General features: G+C 43.5%; 1 long non-coding RNA gene across 1 annotated transcript; it reads right to left on the bottom strand.

Moving 5' to 3' along the window:
• Window positions 1–14776: 14776 nt before the first annotated feature.
• On the bottom strand, window positions 14777–18777 carry LOC115190054 (uncharacterized). Its single transcript, XR_003877097.1, has 4 exons — window positions 18023–18777; window positions 17826–17920; window positions 15422–15471; window positions 14777–15233 (listed from the first exon to the last, which is right to left on the bottom strand). It is a non-coding gene; the product is annotated as an uncharacterized LOC115190054 (long non-coding RNA).
• Window positions 18778–22237: the final 3460 nt, after the last annotated feature.

The raw sequence follows: 22237 nt of genomic DNA, 5'->3' as shown, positions 1-22237 counted from the left end.
AGACAGACGCAGGTTCTTACAAGGAGGAGTGTAGAATGGAGTGTTCAAAACCCAGGGCTTTCCTGTCATAGTTCGAGCTTAAAAACAGAACTCTGTAGGACTACTCTTCTTTCCCCATTGACTAATCTCAGTTACCCAGAAGTCAAATTCTCTCGCAAGTTTATAATTTCCTGCTTTAATTCTAAGGTGGAATGCAGTTATCAAATTTTGATGACCTTTGCAAAGGAAGGAAGCTAAGCGTCCTCCCTTGCAAACAGAAACTCTTGGCCAAAACCCTCCCTCCCGCTAATTTCACCCATGTTTATCATGCTCGAAAAAGGAAGTTATGAATTTTTACGATATAGCCAATTTTGACTTTGTTGTTGCGGAATCTAGTGGAAACAGTTAATGGTCCACACATGGCTTGAAAATCACCTCAACAGTTTATTAAGCACAGCCTTCGCCCAATCCTGATTTGTCCAAATAATCAACGACAAAAACCCAAACCAGGGCTGCGTTCAGTACGTTTTTACGTACTGGAACGTTCAATTGAACGGAAACGGTGCCGTACTGAACGACCCGTTGAAAAACGGGGCGGGGTTGGGTTGTGGAGTTGGGGAAGGCTGTCAGCATGGCCAGCAATACGTCACTCATTGCTTCAAGCCACACCCACCAAACATACCTCAAAGTCTGTTCAAAAACGTACAATAATATTTTGGGGAAACGTGTTGTTCAGTAATGAAGCAAACATTCAAGCTAACTGAACGCACCTCTCGAACTACTGCTGCTCGTAATCACATAACTCTACATGAGCCTTGACCGATTCTCGCAGTTTCATCTGTCCACGAGACATTACCCATTAACAGATACCTCTGTCTGCTTTATTAACATCCAGATGTTAAGAAATGATGTGCCTGACAGGTTGAAAACATTCCCTTGTTCCAGTTCTGGCGCTCTCTCTGACAAATTCCTTCATTCTTTTAAATAAGTTGTAAAAACAGTGAGAGATGGCCTTAGGAACAGAAAGATAGAACTTTCTAACAGCCTGAATTGGCAGGGCCTCACCCCCAGTTCTCTACTGTAGGGACAAAGAGCCAGGAGGAGAGGGCAAATGTTGGTTACCCTCAGCAGCAACCCAACTCTATGTGCCAACACTGGGCTCCCTGGACCAGAGTGGGACCACACAGTTGATGCCTGTTTTTTTAGGGACTCCCTCCATTCAAAGCACACAAATCCACTTAGGCTACCATGCCAACACAACCGTTGGCAGGCTGGCAGCACCTCCACTACTGAGCACTTCACATCAAAACGAGAAGAACACCGGCGTTCTTTCATACAGTACATCAAAAAGGAAGCACTTCCTGGCCTGTCACTGGCAACCAACGCGAGTCCAGTCCAGCTTCACTCAAGAACTAGCCTAATTGCATTACCTCACTGGCAGGCAGCAGTGACAGGATACTGCTATAGGCCTTGCTGCCAGCAACAGCCCACTGATATCCCCACATGCCCTAGTACTTCCTTTAAATGTGGTTGGGGCAGCCGTTTAAAAGACAGAGTCCCATGTCAGCTATATACCATGTGTTGGATTACTGATAGTGGAGACCAAGGCTTGGCTGTCTGTTTCCTCCATAGAATTAGATTGAATTATAGATCATTCTATTTCTATGGTTACTTCCCCTCAGACTGCAAGTATAACCCGTCTGTCAGTTAGTCTGTTACTTCAAACTCCCCCCAGTCAGTCAGTCAGTCAGTCAGTCTGGGCCCAGTCAGTCAGTCAGTGTGATTTGAGGTCAGCAGACAGCAGACATATTGACCATCAACAAGCAGTAAAGCCGGCTGGCCACCTCCTCTGTCTGTCTGTCTGTCTGTCTGTCTGTCTGTCTGTCTGTCTGTCTGTCTGTCTGTCTCTGTGTGTTATCAACACAGCAGCTCTCCTATTGATTAGACCCAGCCAAATCAAACGGTGCCGGAAAGAGCTGCTAACTCAGACAATTGGCCATCCAGCGGTGGTCTCTCAGAAGGTGGGAGGCTAACACAGATGAGAACTGACCGGGTGAATCATCATGGTGTGGCACCGGCTGCTGCTTTTACCTGAACGGATACACCTAGCAAGGCCATTAGGACTGGTACTCAAAGTAAATGTAATAGATGTTCCATCTCCAGATATCTTGGTAATGAATTTTGTGAAGTAGATGCCCATCGTGCAAGTGTGTTGCACCAGCCTTGCGCCAGTACCAGCCTTGCGCCAGTACCAGCCTTGCGCCAGTACCAGCCTTGCGCCAGTACCAGCCTAGCGCCAGTACCAGCCTAGCGCCAGTACCAGCCTAGTACCAGCCTAGCGCCAGTACCAGCCTAACGCCAGTACCAGCCTAGCGCCAGTACCAGCCTAGCGCCAGTACCAGCCTAGCGCCAGTACCAGCCTAGCGCCAGTACCAGCCTAGCGCCAGTACCAGAGAGAAGAGGTGGCTTGTGTCTGCGTCCCAAATGGCACCCTATTCTCTATATAGGTACCCTGGTCAAAAGTAGTGTACTATAAAAGGGAATAGAGTGCCATTTGGGACGCACCTTTCCCTGCCATGGGGGCCAGAGATCATAGGGACCAGAGATCATAGGGACCAGAGATCATAGGGACAGGTAGATCCTGGCCTCCCTCTGGTGGAGTGACCTTGACATGGCCAATGCAACACAAATCAACCAGACAGCAAATAATAGTCCTGCGCACACACACACACACACACACACACACACCTGTCTGCAGCAAAGTCATAAGGTTTAGCCCAGCCCACCTTGAGGCGAGCCAGCCCAGAGAGCAGACCAGTCAGTGGCTGACTGTCACATTCTATTCCCCCGTGCTAATGAATCTTCCCTCCATCACGCAGTTATACGGCCTGCAATTCTGCCGCTTTTATTGTTAGCTGAAAAAAAATACAAAATGTGGCCACCACACCAAGGTTCCATCTCACTCTTCTTCTTTTACCAGACCCACAACATTCAGCCTGGAACAATGCTAAATACATCACCTGGCTGTGTTATATGACTGTAATTCCCCCTGTAATCCGTTGGTCAACTGACTGTAAAGGTTAAATATGAGAGATGGGCTACGCAGTGAGGCTGTGATAGGTCTCAGTGGGGAGAAAAGACATCTGAGGAAAAGTCTGAAGGGCTTGGTGGGTACAGCACTACAGTAAAAAGACTAGGGTGTCACCTAACTCAACCTGGGCGACAGAAAATGATGGACGGGACAATGACTAGTGCTGCTGCAGCAGCACATTCCTACCCTCGGAGGCGGGTGAGGCGACGCATTCAAATAGCCACCGTAGAACCAGAGGGAGCTGTTAAAGCCATCAATCACCCAGGCCCCGGTGCTGCAGCAAGGGCATCTGTGTACTGTACAGAGAAACCTCAGGAGAGAGAGAGAGGGGAGGGGGAGCCGGTGAGAGCGCCAGAGGGGGCTCAGAAAAACCTCCCATTAGACAGGACAAAGACACCTCACACAGTTCAGCCACAGGCCAGACTAAAAGCTAGGCCTAACAGTTCAGCCACAGGCCAGACTAAAAGCTAGGCCTAACAGTTCAGCCACAGGCCAGACTAAAAGCTAGGCCTAACAGTTCAGCCACAGGCCAGACTAAAAGCTAGGCCTAACAGTTCAGCCACAGGCCAGACTAAAAGCTAGGCCTAACAGTTCAGCCACAGGCCAGACTAAAAGCTAGGCCTAACAGTTCAGCCACAGGCCAGACTAAAAGCTAGGCCTAACAGTTCAGCCACAGGCCAGACTAAAAGCTAGGCCTAACAGTTCAGCCACAGGCCAGACTAAAAGCTAGGCCTAACAGTTCAGCCACAGGCCAGACTAAAAGCTAGGCCTAACAGTTCAGCCACAGGCCAGACTAAAAGCTAGGCCTAATAGTTCAGCCACAGGCCAGACTAAAAGTTAGGCCTAACAGTTCAGCCACAGGTTTGAGGCTAAAGAGTAAGCCCGTAGCCTATAACTCAGCTATGGGTTAACCTAAAAAAAGTACATAGCCTTGGCAACAGTACAGACCAAATCTATAATAGTTCAGCTGCAGGCCAGGCTAAAGGTGTTCCATTCAGCTTCATGTTACAGGCTATATGTCTAACTCAGCTATGAGGTAAAGGCTAAAAGTATAGGCTACAGTAAAGATATAGGCTGCAAGCTAACTGGCATAGACCTACCTCTCCAGTAACCAGGCTAGAAGCAACAGCAGTAGGTCATCATCACTACCCAGAGAAAGGGCTGGGGGCCATTCTTCAGCTTTAATACAAAGTAATCCTCCAGAGGCCAACTGTGGTATTAAGGCATTCGCCTGACAAAAACAACCTCCCAGATTTACATTTGATTGATCCCTGTTGCAAGGATGAGGGATATTTGTTCGCTAAGCTCTCAATGCAGCAGACAGTCCATCACTGTGCCCGCTGAACCATTTGAAACCGGATCTAGCACTCCTGGAATTCCTGGGTTGATGTGAGGCCCCTATGACAGAGACAGGGCACGGAGACACTTCTTCACGCCCACATAAAGAAACACAGCGAGGTGCCATGAATGTCTCCTATAGATCAAAGGCAAAGGGCCACTGATTGGACCACTTTGACGTACTATGGAGGGAAGGCCCAAAGAGAAGGCATGGATGACAAACACAGGAACGACAGGCCTTTATTAATGGTTAATGAAACCTGGACAGGCGTGTGTCTTCACTAGGCTGGGGCCCACTTTAAAGATCCAGGGCCTCAGTTTCTTAACATCACACGCCTCAGGATTATCAGGGGCCCGGGTTCATGCTGCTCATCTGGCTGCTGCTGCTGCTCATCTGGCTCTGCTGCTCATCTGGCTCTGCTGCTCATCTGGCTCTGCTGCTCATCTGGCTCACCATTCACAGCAAACTCCTTTCTCACAGGGCAATGAATTCCTGTCTGGCAGCTATTTTTGGCATCAAAACGAGATGAAGGGAAGGATTCAAGTGAGGGTAAAGGGACTAGGCCCACAAAAGACAACCATTAGCTTACTAAACATGAGAAATAAGTAGCTAGTCGTATCAACGTCAAAGTGGTCTAATAAGAATCAGACCTTCTAGGCTACAGCTTCAGGATGCTATTAAATAATCCAATAAACAGAAAAGGGAAGTAAACCATTCAGGAGACAATGACCTTCTGACTAATGAATGGCCAAGTCTTCCAATCCCCCATTATCCTCTTAATGGATCCGGGAGGAATTCCTTTAGATGGCATTAGAGTTCCCCCGATGAGAGGAAAAGGGGAGGGAGGAAGGGCAGGGGGGAGAGGGTTGGAGAGAGGTCCTCTGTTTTATCCCACTCTGCGGTTCACTGCTTGACCCCTCATTCAGGTAAATTTTTCATGCAGGTCTCCCCAGCACACACCCCAACGTGTGCAGGCACATATTCAGCAGAGAAAAACAAAAACAGAGTGCCGGCCTGGCTTCCTGCCTCTCCCAGGCAGTGAGGAATGCCTGCTGAATCTAGTCTTGCTAGATATCAAGCAGGATCAATGCTGTCAGAGCTCAAAGACTGCAGCAAACTGCAACTCCCAGCAGTGTGGGAGACACTCAGTATTTACCATGCATGGATACTTCAATCAAGCCTGCCACTACTGCTCATTCACAATCAAGCTGGCTGCTGCTGGCCTATTACATATGCAATGAATTACTGATTACCACTGCACACAACCACTATCATTTGGCCTGAATAAGCAAAGATGGTGTGCATTGGGAAAAACAACTTAAACCATGAAAGAACATCAGTCTCTCTAGCATCCCATCATAGATATTGATCCCTCATGGATGTAGACAGGCAGCTAGACCGATAGAGGAGCATGCCACCGCAACACCACGCTGTATCAGGGCAGGGCCTCAGAGGCTGGCCAATGAAGAGTAGCCAGGTTAGGTGAAAACAGAAAGTGTGGTGTCCAGTAACAGAGGGAAGACTGGTGTCTCCCTCCTGGCTTCAGTGGGTCAGGTCAGGAGAGGACACACTGAGCTGATTAGCCAATTCTTCCTTTTTAGTCCAGCAACTCCCACAGAATGAGAATGGGTGTAGGTAGAAATGTTAAAGAGACTGCCAATTTATTATAGTTCAAGCCTGACTCATCATGTATACAAGAGACTAAAGAATATTCTCTTCATGGGTGTCTGTGTGACCCACTTCCCAGCTTTTCTTTTTAACGCTGTATTTCAGCAGACATTCAAAACGGAAAAATAAAAAGGAGTTGTGCTTTAAGTCAATGTATTCCAGATGGTGATGCAATTTCACATGGAAAATACGGAGCCAACACAGACTTAGGCTTGCCACACAAGCAGTGTCGACGGTGTGGAGCTGTAGAAGTTACTGTAAAACAATGCAGTCTGCCAAAACTCCTACCACACATATAGAAACAGATGCCTTGTTGTATTCTTATTGAAACCCATAGCCTCACAATACCTGGAGGTAACAATGACTCAAGAACGTTGCAGAACAATACAAAGCTACAAGATTGTGTGTGAAATGACAGCTGTCTGTGCTTGCCTCAGTGTGACCTCATGTTGACTAATCGTCCGGGGGGGGGGGGTCGTAAACAACAGATTATGAAACGCTCACCATAAATCACTGGCAAGGGTATCAGTGGCAACAGCAGTCTACATGGCATTGGTGAACCAAAACCACTGCAACTTGTTATCACTACAGAGCTGTGAGGAAACTGGTCAGCGAGGGGGACTGGGACATTGTCTGAGAGATGATATGATAAGTGTGTGATAAGCTGTTAGAGCTGCCGCCTTTACAATGCAGATGTGACCAAATACAAAGGTCTGGGGCTAGCTGACCAAATTCGATTGACACCCTGACCCACAATGCCATTTATTCTCTCAGATGCCAGTCCTACATCAAAGCCTGTTGTGAATATCCACACAGCCTACAGTAAATACAAAAAGAAGGACCAAAAACAGAGTAGGTTATGCTGCTGTGCAGTAAATGAAGGGAATTATTGCTGAAAAGATTTCCTTGTGTGGTCTGCGATTACAACCCATACTAGAAAGCAAAAGAGGGTGGCATGTCCGTCCTCCATATTCGCCTTGTCTAGAACAGGGATGGGCATGCGACCCAGGGCCCCCTTTTTGTAGGGCTGCAGATCAATTTCCAGAGACAGTTTCTCTCGTATGTCAGTCACTGACAGTCAATGAATTATCCCATGTCAGCTAACATTCTTTAGATTGGTAAATGAGTCTAGTGGCCTGCCATCTAAACTTGAAGCAATCATGGTCAAATTACTGTATTAAGGCATTCACCTGACAAAAACAACCTCCCAGATTTACATTTCATTGATCCCTGTTGCACCCATTGATTTTCTAAGTCACTCAGACATCATGAATAAATTCCACCACCATGGAAAAATGTGTAGATTTTCAGCAAGCGCTAATTTAAAACTGCACTATTTTCTCTAGAAGGAATGCAGCTTGTCAAAATTGACTTTCCATAGCAGGTTTAGAATTTATGCAGCAGGTAAGGGATAATTAATTTAAGGTTAGGAAAGGGGTTAGCTAAAATACAACAACAAAAATCTACTTTTGGCGTCAATTTGTCAAAAGCTGTATCCCATCTAGACATGAGCACTGCAGCCAGTTAAGTCAGACAGTCACACCTCCATTGTGGCAACTTTGTCATGCTGTGATTCCAACGTTGCTGTGGCACCACTCCACAGGTTGTTGGGCACAGAAAAGAGACTGCATAATATATTTTATTAACGGTATAGTAAAGTGGGTTATGTGCAGAATGCTGATGTAGAGGTCTGTCCACCGCCCTGTGGAGATCCAGATAGAAAACAAAGCAACCATGTATCGCGTGCATGCTGCAAACTGCTGCGAGTGGTGCATGGTTTATTCCGATGTGTCACCTCACTAAACATCTTTCATAAGGTAGCGTCTGTCTTATTACAACTCGTTTCATGTTTGATTAGGGTTGGTTTTGTGATGTTGCAAATGTGTGTTACATCCGTGCACCGCGTGGCGGTACTGTACCATGCTGCAGATGACCATTGTCATTGATTAAAAACCATATTAACATACCTATTGGAGTTGCCCCGAAAATCCGAACCACTGGTACTTTCTTCACGTCACTTTCTCTGAATTCGTTATAAATGACGTCCAAGTCTTTGAGAGGACTTGTAAGGTAGTAGTCAGCGGTGACGATACGGATGGCAAACATGACTGCTGTGCTGGATACAATCAACTATGCGGAGCGCGCATGGGACACAAACTGTGGCATCATCTAGGACCAGAAGGACAATCAATTGTTTGGCACAATGTAACAACCGACGAATGATCCAAACAATCCTTTTTAGTTACACATAGCTAGCAACCTAGCAATAAACCAAAGAGTGTGTTTATCGAGGCGGAGCGCCGAGATGCCCCATCTTCCAGCTAGCTTGCAAGCTAAGAACTATGGTGAGTGACCCGAGTTGCAGCTGGTGAGACCAGGCTGTAGCTAATGGAGGTGCCCCGTGATTCAGTTATTATTGACATAGCTACTACACTCGTCTTAGAATTTACAATGCTGCAACTAGTAGCCGCTATCCGTCCACTTAAAAATCAAGACAAGTGTGGGCTTCCATGAGACGTGCCATAGCTATCTAACAAACTAGCTCGCCAGCTAAACATAAACTACTTTGTTCCCACTCGCGGAGTCCAGGTGCTACGGCATATCCATTCTGAAAAATTGGGAATCGTTGAGTTACTTTCCTGCTGAGGCAGATGTTAATGCAAGTATTCAGCTTTGCTTGCAAATACAATTCTATGAGGCAGTTCTTGCAGTTAGTGGCTTCCAATGTGGCACAGCGGACAAGGTTTACCCTTCTCTGTAATATGATCACAACACTCTTCACTAAACCTAAGCAACGCCATTCCTCCCCTAGTGTTTGCGTCTACTGATAGCTACTGCCGCATTTCCAACAACACGGCCAGTCAGAGGAGTCACATCCAGTCCCAGATGGTGTTCGTAGAACCACCGCGTTTTCCATTGGTCCATTTACAAGCGATCATGTGAAAGTGAGCTTTTTAATTGGTTTAGAAATCTTTGGGCGGGACATGGGTATGACAGGCCAAATCCTATTATTCCTCAAAAAATATATATTAAAGCGTCAACTTTTTTGGGGACATTTTGTGAATATTGACTGTTAACACCCTACAATAATTATACTGCTCCACTGATAAACTAAACATAGAAATTGCGCATTTCAATGATAAACGATTACAAAATGTACTTGAAATTGCTTGATTTCGACTGAAACCCCTTTCGCAATTAAACATTTACAGAAAATAACTTGCACGTATTGAACAAAAAAAACCACCGCAGGCTGAAATTGCCGAATCCAGGATGTTTGCGTTCTGCAGACTGTCTAGAACATAGAGATAGATTGAGGACCCTTTGTATCTGTGCCATTATAGCATCTGTGACAGCCTAGGCATCGCCATTTAGGCAATCTCCATTTTAAAGTTGTACATTTTCTTCTTCACGATTGGATGATCGCTCCTGATGACCCGATTGAACATGACTCCAACAGGGTCACCAGGAGGGACCAGCCAATGAAGTTGGAAGCCCCACCCAGTTGACTACATTAAAATGGTGGAAGCCCTCAATGGTGTGGCCCATGCTAATACAAGGCCCCCAGTGTCCGGTCTGGAGGGTGAAGTCACGAGCTCTGCTGATCGGCTACTGCGTAGCAACCTAGCGGTGCCAAAAGCCCTGGTCTGCCCTAGAAAGCCTATGTAAATTACTATCGCCAGAACGGCCAAACACAATTTGTTTATTATGATCAAGTTTGATCCCCACAGTGAATTATTTTCAGGTTTGCTACAAATAGAGATATTTTATTAAATAGTGATCCATTCTGACTACTACATTTGTCGTCAAACAGGACCACGTGCTGACACAGACCAATCACGGGCCGGCAGGCTACGAGGAGGCTCGCGCCCTCAGTGGTGTAAAGTACTTAAGTAAAAATGCTTGAAAGTACTACTTAAGTAGTTTTTGGGGTTATCTGTACTTTACTTTACTATTTATATTTTTGACTACTTTTACTTTTACTTCACTAAATTCCTAAAGAAAATGATGTACTTTTTACTCCATACATTTGGAGACACTCAAAAGTACTCATTACATTTAGAACGCTTAGCAGGACAGGAAAATTGCCTTAGGAATATATGGATGACGTCAGCGCTATCTACTGGTTTTAATGTCTATGGCTAAGGTGGCCTTTTGGCCACTGGAGGCCTCTATGATTCTCTATGGGCGAAACCTTTTTGCAAGACTGGATTACTGTAAAGTTTGCCTTGCTGTAATTGGCTCTCACACACTTCTTAGTGGTGTACTTTGAGCACTTCTAGAAGTTCCTTACTACAGTATATTAGTAGCCTACAGTACAATGACCATATTTTGATAAATGTGTCAAATGTTGTCCCTATAATTCCTACATCCAAATGTATGCAATTGTGTTACTGTCCCCCTAAATGATGTACTTACCATAAGACCGTATGTAAGAGTACATAGAAAAACAGATCATAACATGGTTCTACATTCCTCAAGACCTTTCAGTCAGTCCACACAATATTGTGGCACACAACAATATTTGCCACTACTGCTTAAAGAGTAAGGCCTTTTTTATAATTACAGTCATATTTTTGGTACTTTCTTTCTACTTTCCTGTCAGATTTTTTAAACTTCACATTGGTTAAAGGGCAATTCCACAATTTTTCAACCTCATATTCATTATCTCCAGCACCAAACCAGTGTCTACATATTTGAAAACAGCGTGTTTCTATGATCTGTGGTTAAAAAGATAAGAAGAAAGGTCTCTGTGACTCCCAGGGTAGAATAAATGCGAGAAAACTGTGATTTTCAAAACCTGCAATGAGTTTCTATCCAAGGGAGGGTATTTTCTTGCTCCACATGTTACCCTGAATCTCATAGTGTATGAAAATCATTGTTTTTAAAAATGTTTTCACTTTTGATGATGTCAGTAGGTACAACTTTTTTAACTCTTCAAATGTAGAAATGTGCCGATTTCGCATATGTTGACACTGGTGTTGTGCTGGAGATAATGAAAATTAGTTTGAAAAGTGGTGGAGTTGCCCTTTAATGTAATTCCATCTAGATTTCCATAATAAACTGAAAGGCCCATAAACCCCGGCTCACACTGGGGACACAGTCACACTCAATGGCTCCCTGATGATGAAGAATGTGTCATTAACATTTCATCTGGATGGAGTGGGAGCATCTGTCACACGGAGTGTGCTCTGACCTTCAGTGGCCTTCAGCCCTTTCTCTGGAAACCAATCAGTGCAGGTGAAAATGAGGTGAGTCCGTTTAATAGCAGTCTTCTGCTGAAAGGTACGTCTATGCATCACAATCTGGGATAGCCCAGAACTCACTACACTAGAGATGTTCAGGTAAGTATTCACATACACCAGTTCACACACAGCTCTGTAGGAATGAAAGCAATAGTTTTGTGAAGAGACTTTTTTCCTTGTTGATGGTTGGAGAATTTCGCCTTGTTATCTGGAGGCACAGACCAGTTTGCCCATGTTAATCAAGCAGTCACCTCACTGACCTAGTTTACATGCACACTAATATCCCGTTATTATTCGGGATACTCAAGTATTCTGTTTTTGAGTTGACGCATATAAACATATCCCGTTAACAATAACCCCCAAAAGCTTGTAGCCTGGTTATGAGATCCCCGGATATGATGCCTGGGCTATGCTGATCTAAGACGGGATACTGTGGCATGAAAACATCTTATGCCGTTTACTGTTGTTTTTGCAGTCTGCACAGGCTCAGTTTCACATATCATGGGTGTTGTGTGATGACGTTTTCATCTGATTGTCAAACAAATCACTTCAAAAAGTAGGCTACCTGCAGAGTTTGACACACCATAATAATTTAAACTACTATAACTAATTTACTATAATTTAAATTAAGTTTCTGCTTATAATTTCCAACATTTTGATGGTCATTTTATAATTTCCGACATTTGGTAAGCTATTTGTTTGTCGACTATAGTTTGACACATGCAGCTTCTGTCATAACTTGTTGCCCCAGAAGACTAAGTAAAGTGCTCACCAGAATAATGTCTTACATCAATAGAATGAATGCATTAGTAATCTACACTGAACAAAAATATAAACGCAACATGTAAAGTAATGGTTCCATGTTTCATGAGTTGAAACAAAACATCCCAGAAATGTTCCATATGCACAAAAAGCTTATTTCTCTCAAAGTTTGTGCACAAATTTGTTTCCATCATTGTTACTGAGCATATCTCTTTTGCCAAGATAATCCATCCACCTGATGTGTGGCATATCAACAAGCTGATTAAACAGCGTGCTCATTACACAGGTGCACCTTGTGCTGGGGACAATAAAAGGCCACTTTAAAATGTGCAGTTTTGTCACACAACACAATGCCAAAGATGTCTCAAGTTGAGGGAGCGTGCAATTGGCATGCTAACTGCAGGAATGTCCAACAGAGCTGTTGCCAGAGAATATAATGTTAATATCTCCACCATAAGCTGCCTCCAACGTAGTTTTAGAGAGAATTTGGCAGTATGTCCAACCGGCCTCACAACTGCAGACCACGTGTAACCACACCAACCCAGGACCTCCACAACCAGCTTCTGAAGAGATGCTGATGGAAATAAATAATATTTCTCCACTGCTGTTCCTGAAACAAAATTAACATTTGTTGTATTATTCTTCAGGAGTTAATATTATATTACTCTACATGTGAGAGGTTATAGGCCTACATTCAGTGCAATATTTCAGTTTCTATTCCATTTAACCCATAGAACTTAAATGAGGAATATTCTGTTTATTCATGGCTACAGGGATACTCATGAGTGGGACATCAAAGGTGCATGTAAACAGCTTATCCCAAATAAGACCTTAAGTGGGATATGAGCTACTATCCGGAATACTGTGGACATGTAGCCTCCCTGTGGCTCAGTTGGTAGAGCATGGGGTTTGTAATGGTGTTTGTAATGCCAGGGTTGTGGGTTCGATTCCCATGGGGGGCCTGTATGAAAATAAATCAATAATAATATGTATGAAATTAATTGAAATGTATGTATTCACTACTGTAAGTTGCTCTGGATAAGAGCATCTCCTAAATTACTAAAATGTAAATGTAATGTAAAATGTAAATGTGGTCACTGACAGGCTCAGTTTCACACACCAAACCACCTGCAGGAGACAATCCCATCTCCCCCTTCCCCAACCCCTTTGGTTGCTTTGGGTTGGTCAGAAAAGGCTTGGTCTAGTGTGGTGCAAGTGCTATTGGTGCAGGAAAAGCCTGAGTTTATATTCAGCTCTCATGGTTAACAAATGCATTAGGCTGATAGAATGTATGGCTGGCTTTCTTTTGAGAATAGCAGAAATTGTAATACAGTGCCCTCTGCAATTATTGGGACAGTGACAAATGTTTTGTTGTTTTGGCTCTGCACTCCAGCACTTTGGACTTTAAATGATACAATGACTGAGGTTAAAGTGCAGACCGTCAGCTTTAATTTGAGGGTATTTTCATCCATAGTGAACCGTTTAGAAATTACAGCACTTTTTGTACAGATAATGTTTTGCCCAATAGAAATGAATGGCAAATAATGTATTGTGTCATTTTGGAGCCACTTTTATTGTAAATAAGAATATAATATGTTTCTAAACACTACAATAATGTGGATGCTACCATTATTACGGATAGTTACAGACGCACAAATACCGTAAACAAATATCATACATACTAACCTCTCACCATTACAATAATGGGAGGTTAGCATTTATTTTGGGGAGAGGGGTATGATGTATGATCTTTGTTTGTCTGTAGCTTTCTCAGGACTATCCGTAATCATGGTACCATCCACATTAATGTAGAAGTGTTTAGAAACATATTCTATTCTTATTTACAATAAAAGTGACTCCAAAATGACACAATACATTATTTACCATTCATTTCTATTGGGCACAAAATAATCTGAAACACAACCAAAACAAACAGCAAATGCAACCAACAAGTTTGTAGAGTCACAAGCTTGATGTAATTAATCAATGTGTGCTAGGAGTATGGGACAAAATACTAAACTTTAGACTACTTTAGTACACATAAGTGAATTTGTCCCCTATCCTTTTGGACCCCTACATTGGAGGACCACGTACAAAGTGGTGTAATTTCTAAACGTCTCAAATGATATGGATGAAAATACCCTCAAATAAAAGCTGACAGTCTGCACTTTAACCTCGTAGTCATTGTATCATTTTAAATCCAAAGTGCTGGAGTACAGAGCCAAAACAAGACTAAATGCTTCACTGTCCCAATAATTACGGAGGGCACTGTATGTCTCCAATAATACATAGAAATACAGTACCTACCATTTTAATTCTTTGTTATTTACAGTGGAGTATGATTGTCATTATCGACAGAACATAGTTTTGTTTGGGTAATCAAAGGATGATGAAACCACCACTGACACAATACATTGAAGTGTAAAGAGAAGAACATGTGTGAACCCCAGCCCCTCCATATGTTGGAGAAGATTGATGTTTCAGTGACGGCTCTTCCTGTGGCCCCTCTGTGGATCTTAAATCAACAATGAATAGGGGGCCACTATAACCACCTGTACACCATGTTCTACTTATCTGGTATTACCCACAAAAATGTGAGACCTTGATGCTGTACTGGGTAATACCGTAGTAACTTTGTAGTATAGGCTACAATGTAAAAATGTTTAGCATGGCAATTCAACAACCTCACAGTCAACAGGCTATTATTACTTTAATTTATTAATAGAATACATCTTCAGATCACGTATTATTAGGACCACAGTTGCCACACAATGCCAGGAGTAACCCATTACCACCTTAGCAAGCAAATGTCTAGGACTTGAAACATTAGAAAGTAAATACTGCCACCTTCTGGCTATTTGAGAGTACTGCTGAGATACACCACTACTTCCACACCATTTCAGTTTAGTAAAACAAAAAGCCTTTACTAAATTTCCATATAAACATTGAAATCTATGAAGCACCACAACACAATGTGTCTTCGGCAGTTGTCAGAGATGTCAGAGGTGTTGTACGGAGAGGGTCAGCTCTTTCCCCAGAGGGGGGCCAATGTAGAGTTCCTCTAATAGCAGACGCAGAAGTAGGTCTTGGGTATCCTGGGGCCAGTGGTATATCCTGGTGCTCTGAAGCCAGGCAGGGACATATCTCTCTGGAGAATATAACAACAGTATTAACATGTCTCTGGAAGACAGTGATGGATGGACATTACACTCTGGAGAAGATAACAACAGTATTAACATGTCTCTGGAAGACAGTGATGGATGGACATTACACTCTGGAGAATATAACAACAGTATAGCCTAACCCAGTGAATGGGAAATCTGGTTATCCACTCACCTTGGTAGAGGAAAATGAAGGCAGCGCTGTTGGATGAACTCATTCAGGATCTGAAATGAGAAAAGGTGACGATCAAAGAAAAACACCTAACGCTGTTACGATGTCTTCATGGCATATAAAATGTATACTATACAGAAACTATACACACTGTATAGATGACTAGGGTATACACTACTGGTCAGAAGTTTTAGAACACCTACTCATTCAAGGGTTTTTCTTTATTTTTACTATTTTCTATATTGTAGAATAATAGTGAAGACATCAAAACTATGAAATAACACATATGGAATCATGTAGTAACCAAAAAAAGTGTTAAATATATATATTTTATATTTGAGATTCTTCAAATAGCCACCCTTTGCCTTGATGACAGCTTTGCACACGCTTGGCATTCTCTCAACCAGCTTCACCTGGAATGCTTTTCAACCAGATGTGATGGATTATCGCTGCTGAATGCTGTGGTAACCATGCTGGTTAAGTGTGCCTTGAATTCTAAATAAATCACAGACAGTGTCACCAGCAAAGCACCCCCACACCATAACACTTTCTCCTCCATGCTTTACGGTGGGAAATACACATGCGGAGTTCATCCGTTCACCCACACCGCGTCTCACAAAGACACGGTGATTGGAACCAAAAATCTCCAATTTCGACTCCAGACCAAAGGACAACTTTCCACCGGTCTAATGTCCATTGCTCGTGTTTCTTGGCCCAAACAAGTCTCTTCTTCTTATTGGTGTCCTTCAGTAATGGTTTCTTTGCAGAAAATCGACCATGAAGGCCTGATTCACACAGTCTCTTCTGAACAGTTGATGTTGAGATGTCTGTTACTTGAACTCCATGAAGCATTTATTTGGGCTGCAATTTCTGAGGCTGGTAACTCTAATGAACTTATCCTCTGCAACAGAGGTAACTCTGGGTCTTCCATTCTTGTGGTGGTCCTCATGAGAGCCGACTTCATCATCGCTCTTGATGGTGTTTGTGTCTGCACTTGAAGAAACTGTCAAAGTTCTTGAAATGTTTCGTATTGACTGACCTTCATGTCTTAAAGTAATGATGAACTGTTGTTTCTCTTTGCTTATTTGAGCTGTTCTTGCCATAATATGGACTTGGTCTTTTACCAAATAGGGCTATATTCTGTATATCCCCCTACCTTATCACAACACAAATGATTGGCTCAAACGCATTAAGAAGGAAATAAATTCCACAAATTAACTTTTAAGAAGGCACACCTGTTAAATGAAACGCATTCCAAGTGACTACCTCATGAAGCTGGTTAGAGAGAATGCCAAGAGTGTGCAAAGCTGTCTACGAGGCAAAGGGTGTCTATTTGAAGAAATATATAAAATATACAGTATTTTGATTTGTTTAACACTTTTTTTGGTTACTAAACTCAGCAAAAAAAGAAACGTCCCTTTTTCAGGACCCTGTCTTTCAAAGATAATTCGAAAAATCCAAATAACATTGTAAAGGGTTTAAACACTGTTTCCAATGCTTGTCCAATGAACCATAAACAATTAATGAACATGCACCTGTGGAACGGTCGTTAAGACACTAACAGCTTACAGACGGTAAGCAACTAAGGTCACAGTTATAAAAACGTAGGACACTAAAGAGGCCTTTCTACTGACTCTGACAAACAAAAGAAAGATGCCCAGGGTCCCTGCTCATCTGCGTGAGTGTGCCTTAGGCATGCTGCAAGGAGGTTACAGGGAGACAGGACGGACAGTTGATCGTCCTCGCAGTGGCAGACCACGTGTAACAACATCTGCATAGGATCGGCACATCCAAACATCACACCTGTGGGACAGGTGCAGGATGGCAACAACAACTGCCCAAGTTACACCAGGAACGCACAATCCCTCCATCATTGCTCAGACTGTCTGCAATAGGCTGAGAGAGGCTGGACTGAGGGCTTGTGGGCCTGTTGTAAGGCAGGTCCTCACCAGACATCAACAGCAACAACGTCGCCTATGGTCACAAACCCACCGGCGCCGGACCAGACAGGACTGGCAAAAAGTGCTCTTCACTGACAAGTCGCTGTTTTGACAGTGACAGGTTGAACCTGGGTGAATGAGCACGGCAGGCAGTTGTGATTACAGGTTTACTGAGATGAACAGCTTTGTTTTTCAGCCCAGGAGCTGTTACTTCATCGGCCTATTCTGTGTGTAACCAGGGAGGTGGACACTGAGGGTTTATTGACCCCGACTAACCACAGGGAGGAAACTATAAGCACAATATTTGAGCAGTATATGAACATTACTGTATGCAAGCTTTATGTATGTTTACAAATGAAACAGCAGTTTCCTTCTACAGTCCTAGTCTTGAGAATCCATAATCTAAAAGATTCTGTAGCTACACACATGTATCTGATATACTCGTACAGGTACATGTAAGTGTCTACCTGCACTTTGTGTGGAGACCATGCTCATCCTCTCCATCTCTTTCCACGTCTGGCTTGTACTTGGGACTGATGACCACGATGATCAGCACTGACTTCTGCAACACGGCACCTACTAGTCAGTTCAGTTGTTTTATGTATAGTTTCGTAATTGGATAGGTCCAATTGATGTCCTAAAAATGCTGACAGCTTAGACTTACATCCTTTAAATAGCTGTCCATTCACTTGTTGATGTCCATTCTAACCGTGCTATCAAAGATGTCAATCTGCCAGAGACAGGAAGTATGTTTGAATAGTAGTATTTCAAAGAGTTGGTGAATAAAATAAAATGGAAAACGTACATCTGGTTTAAAGCCCTGATCTGTCAGAAACTTCACAAAGGTAAAGATCTCACTGGCTGTGTCCACAGAATATGTAATGAACACATTTCCTGCGATCAAACAAAGCATTGTACCACATGGATGCTAATTGTGCTCAGACAAATATTTACAATACATTTTTGTGGATGTTTTAAGTCCTAATATTGAATTCTTAAAAGCCAAATCATAGGGTGACACAATCACTTCTGATTCACCAAAAGTCCACTGTTTAATGAACAATCATCTTTAATGTCTAAAAATGAATGATCTTGGTTTTTCTGAGGGATGGACATTGATACGTAATTACTGCACTCCTTAGATAGACTGATGGTCTTCCTCAGTTCCTGTGTAGCTGTTCCTCTCCCACCTGATTGCCCAGGGGTCGCTGGGTAGGAGGGCACCACACTGACCTCCCTCATCACCTGTCTGGGAGGGGCGACACACTGAGGAAGATTTAGACTGGAGGCTTTTAGAGCTTCTTGTCCATATAGTCTGTTTGAGCCATGGGAGTCCTAGAGAGGGAAAAAGTGTAGAAGAGTTGAATTTATATTCTAATGCCCAGCAGCAGGGTTTGGAGCCCCACAAAACCCCAAAAAGTTAAGAAACATTTGCTAGTTGACTATAACAACGCTAATATATAGGCTAATAATACAGTGTAGGAAAGTTTAGTGTACCAGGACAGTGGGCACTGGTGAGGGTCCTGCTGAGGTTCCGTAGGGTGAAGATGGTTATAATTGTCACGACTTCCACCGAAGTCGTTTCCCCTCCTTGTTCAGGCAGGGTTCGGCGGTCGGTCTTCTAGCCATCGTCAATCCACTTTTCATTTTCCATTTGTTTTGTCTTGTTTTCTTACACACCTGGTTTCCATTTCCATCATTAATTGTTGTGTATTTAACCCTCTGTTCCCCCATATCCTTGTGTGGAATTGTTTGTTTGTAAGTGCTTGTACGCTATGCTACTGGTGCGCGTCGGGTTTTGTACCCATGTAGGTTTCTTTTTGTATTGCCGTGGGTTTTGGAATTAAAACTGCTCCGGCTATTACCAATCCCTGCTCTCCTGCTTCTGACTTCACTGCCACCAGTTCTGCAACCCTTACAATAATGGTGATTATAGAGGAGACACATTTGATTTATGGGCTGCTGACATGTGTACCGTCTCTGACACCTGCTGTGCACTGGATCTGGGCCTGTCGATTGATGTGAGAAGACAAAAATGACCCGCCACAAAAATGACCCGCCACTATGTTTAACAGCAACTTGAAATTTCATGACTTTTCCTAGAGTGACCCCAACATTAAAAAAAGTGAAACATCGCCTTTGTTCATATTTCCATGAAAGCTGTACACCACCAGGGTACAAAGATTGGCAGTTATAAAATAACTTACACACACTCACGCACGCACGCACGCACGCACGCACGCACGCACGCACGCACGCACGCACGCACACACACACACACACACACACACACACACACACACACATTGAGAAATTGAGATTATGTGTGCTGCTGATTGAACTCTGTCAGCAGCTACTGAAGAGGAAGATCACCATGGTTGGCACAGAAAGAACAAGCCTGAGCTCCCTCCTGCACTCCTCACAACAAGGGGGAGAGAGGCCTTCTCATCAAAGTTTGCCTTCACCCCCACCACCACTCTAGTTTCTTACCTCCCAAAGAGGAACAAGAATGTGGTCCTCCTGAGCACACTGCACAAAATGGCTGAGATCAGTAATCGTGAGGAAAGAAGCCGGCCATCATCCTGGTCTACAACCACAACAAAGGAGGCGTGGACAACCTGGATAAGGTGGTTGGAACTTACAGCTGCAGGAGGATGACTGCCCGCTGGCCCCTGGTCATCTTCCATAACATGATTGATGTGTCCTCGTACAATGCCTTTGTGATATGGAACAAGATCAACCCTATCTGTATGCCTAATAAGCGGAACAAGAGGAGAGAGCAGCTGGGAAAGGCACTTGTAACCCCACACATTCAAAGAAGGGAGTGCCTCACCGCACAGCAGCCTATGCAGCGCTTGTGAAAGCTGTTCAGGGGGCTGAATCTTGTCCTGATCCACCTGAGGCTGCAGCTGGAGCAGGCAAGAGGAGGAGATGCCAATTCTGCCCCCCAAAGAAGGACTGTAAAACAAATACAATGTGATGCACATGTCAAAAATACATCTGCAAAGTCCATGCACACACACCTGCATACTGTCCTACATATGCTAATTAGAGTTGATTGATTTATGTTCGTCACATTTTTGTTTTGTATCTATTATCTTCTATTATTCTTATTTATTGTTGTTGTTTTTGCACCTTGTGGGTGGGGGCAATGGTAAAAAAAATGGGAGAAGACTAGTATTTTGTAGTTGAATTCCTCTTTGTACAGTATATAAGAACAAGAATTGCCAAAAAAGATCAAGACTGTTATTGATTCCCTTCAATAAAATGAAGGGAATCAATATCAATCAAAACTACTCTCTGCACATTTCTGCTACTTTCTTAGGCTATACAAGTGCTATCTCTTGCTGAAAATGTATGTTTACACCTATGCAGTACCTTTAGCAATAATAATAATAATAATGAACCTCTACTTTAGTAAAGAAAACAAGTATGACAGGTGTGTTGTAATAAAAACGAATGGTGCCCACTGATTAAATGCAGTCTTTCTGGATTGTGAAGAAGGAAAACCCAGATATTCACAAAGTTTGTGATGAATGACAGGTTGTTTCTTCATGCAAAATAGATTTGGGATTTAAAATTCAATTAAGCTGCTTTATTTTAGGGGTTTAGTGAAGGCGGGTCATTTTTTAACCTTAGGACAAGGGGAGTATACAGAATGTTAAGACTACACAAGGTTTAACATCCTGTCTTGGATGGGCTCCAAATCAAAGTCATTACTTCAGCTGCGTTTACACAGGCAGCCCAATTCTTATCTTTCTCCACTACCGTAAATTCCGGACTATAAGCCGCAACTTTTTTCCCACGCTTTGAACCTCGCGGCTTAAACAATGACGCGGCTAATATATGGATTTTTCCCACTTTCAATTTTTTTTCTCCAAAAAAACACATTCTGTGACGTGCTCAGTTTTTTGGCGGTATGAAGCTTTCATTAGACCAATGAAATTGCCGAACGGGTTAAGGTCAATCATGCTGGAAAAGGCATTGTTCGTCACCAAACTGTTTCTGGATGGCTGGGAGAAGTTGCTCTCAGAGGATATGTTGGTACCATTCTTTATTCATGGCTGTGTTCTTAGGCAAAATTGTGAGTGAGCCCACTCCCTTGGCTGAGAAGCAACCCCACACATTAATGGTCTCAGGATGCTTTACTGTTGGCATGACACAGGACTGATGGTAGCACTCACCTTGTCTTATCCGGACAAGCTTTTTTTCCGGATGCCCCAAACAATCGGAAAGGGGATTCATCAGAGACAATGACTTTACCTCAGTCCTCAGCAGTCCAATCCCTGTACCTTTTTCAGAATATCAGTCTGTCCCTGATGTTTTTCCTGGAGAGAAGTGGCTTCTTTGCTGCCCTTCTTGACACCAGGCCATCCTCCAAAAGTCTTCGCCTCACTGTGCGTGCAGATGCACTCACACCTGCCTGCTGCCATTCCTGAGCAAGCTCTGTACTGCTGGTGCCCCGATTCCGCAGCTGAGTCAACTTTAGGAGATGGTCCTGGTGCTTGCTGGACTTTCTTGGGCACCCTGAAGCCTTCTTCACAACAATTGAACCGCTCTCCTTGAAGTTCTTGATGATCCGATAAATGGTTGATTTAGGTGTAATCTTACTGTGAAGCCCTTTTTGTGCAAAGCAAAGATGATGGCACGTGTTTCCTTGCAGGGAACCATGGTTGACATAGGAAGAACAATGATTCCAAGCACCACCCTCCTTTTGAAGCTTACAGTCTGTTATTCGAACTCAATCAGCATGACAGAGTGATCTCCAGCCTTGTCCTCGTCAACACTCACACCTGTGTTAACGAGAGAATCACTGACATGATGTCAGCTGGTCCTTTTGTGGCAGGACTGAAATGCAGTGGAAATGTTTTTGGGGGGA

Source organism: Salmo trutta, unplaced genomic scaffold (genome assembly GCF_901001165.1).
Source record: "Salmo trutta unplaced genomic scaffold, fSalTru1.1, whole genome shotgun sequence".
NCBI classification, from domain to species: domain Eukaryota; kingdom Metazoa; phylum Chordata; class Actinopteri; order Salmoniformes; family Salmonidae; genus Salmo; species Salmo trutta.
The sequence above is the reverse complement of the archived record's forward strand: the minus strand, read 5'-3'. Positions and strand labels throughout refer to the sequence as shown.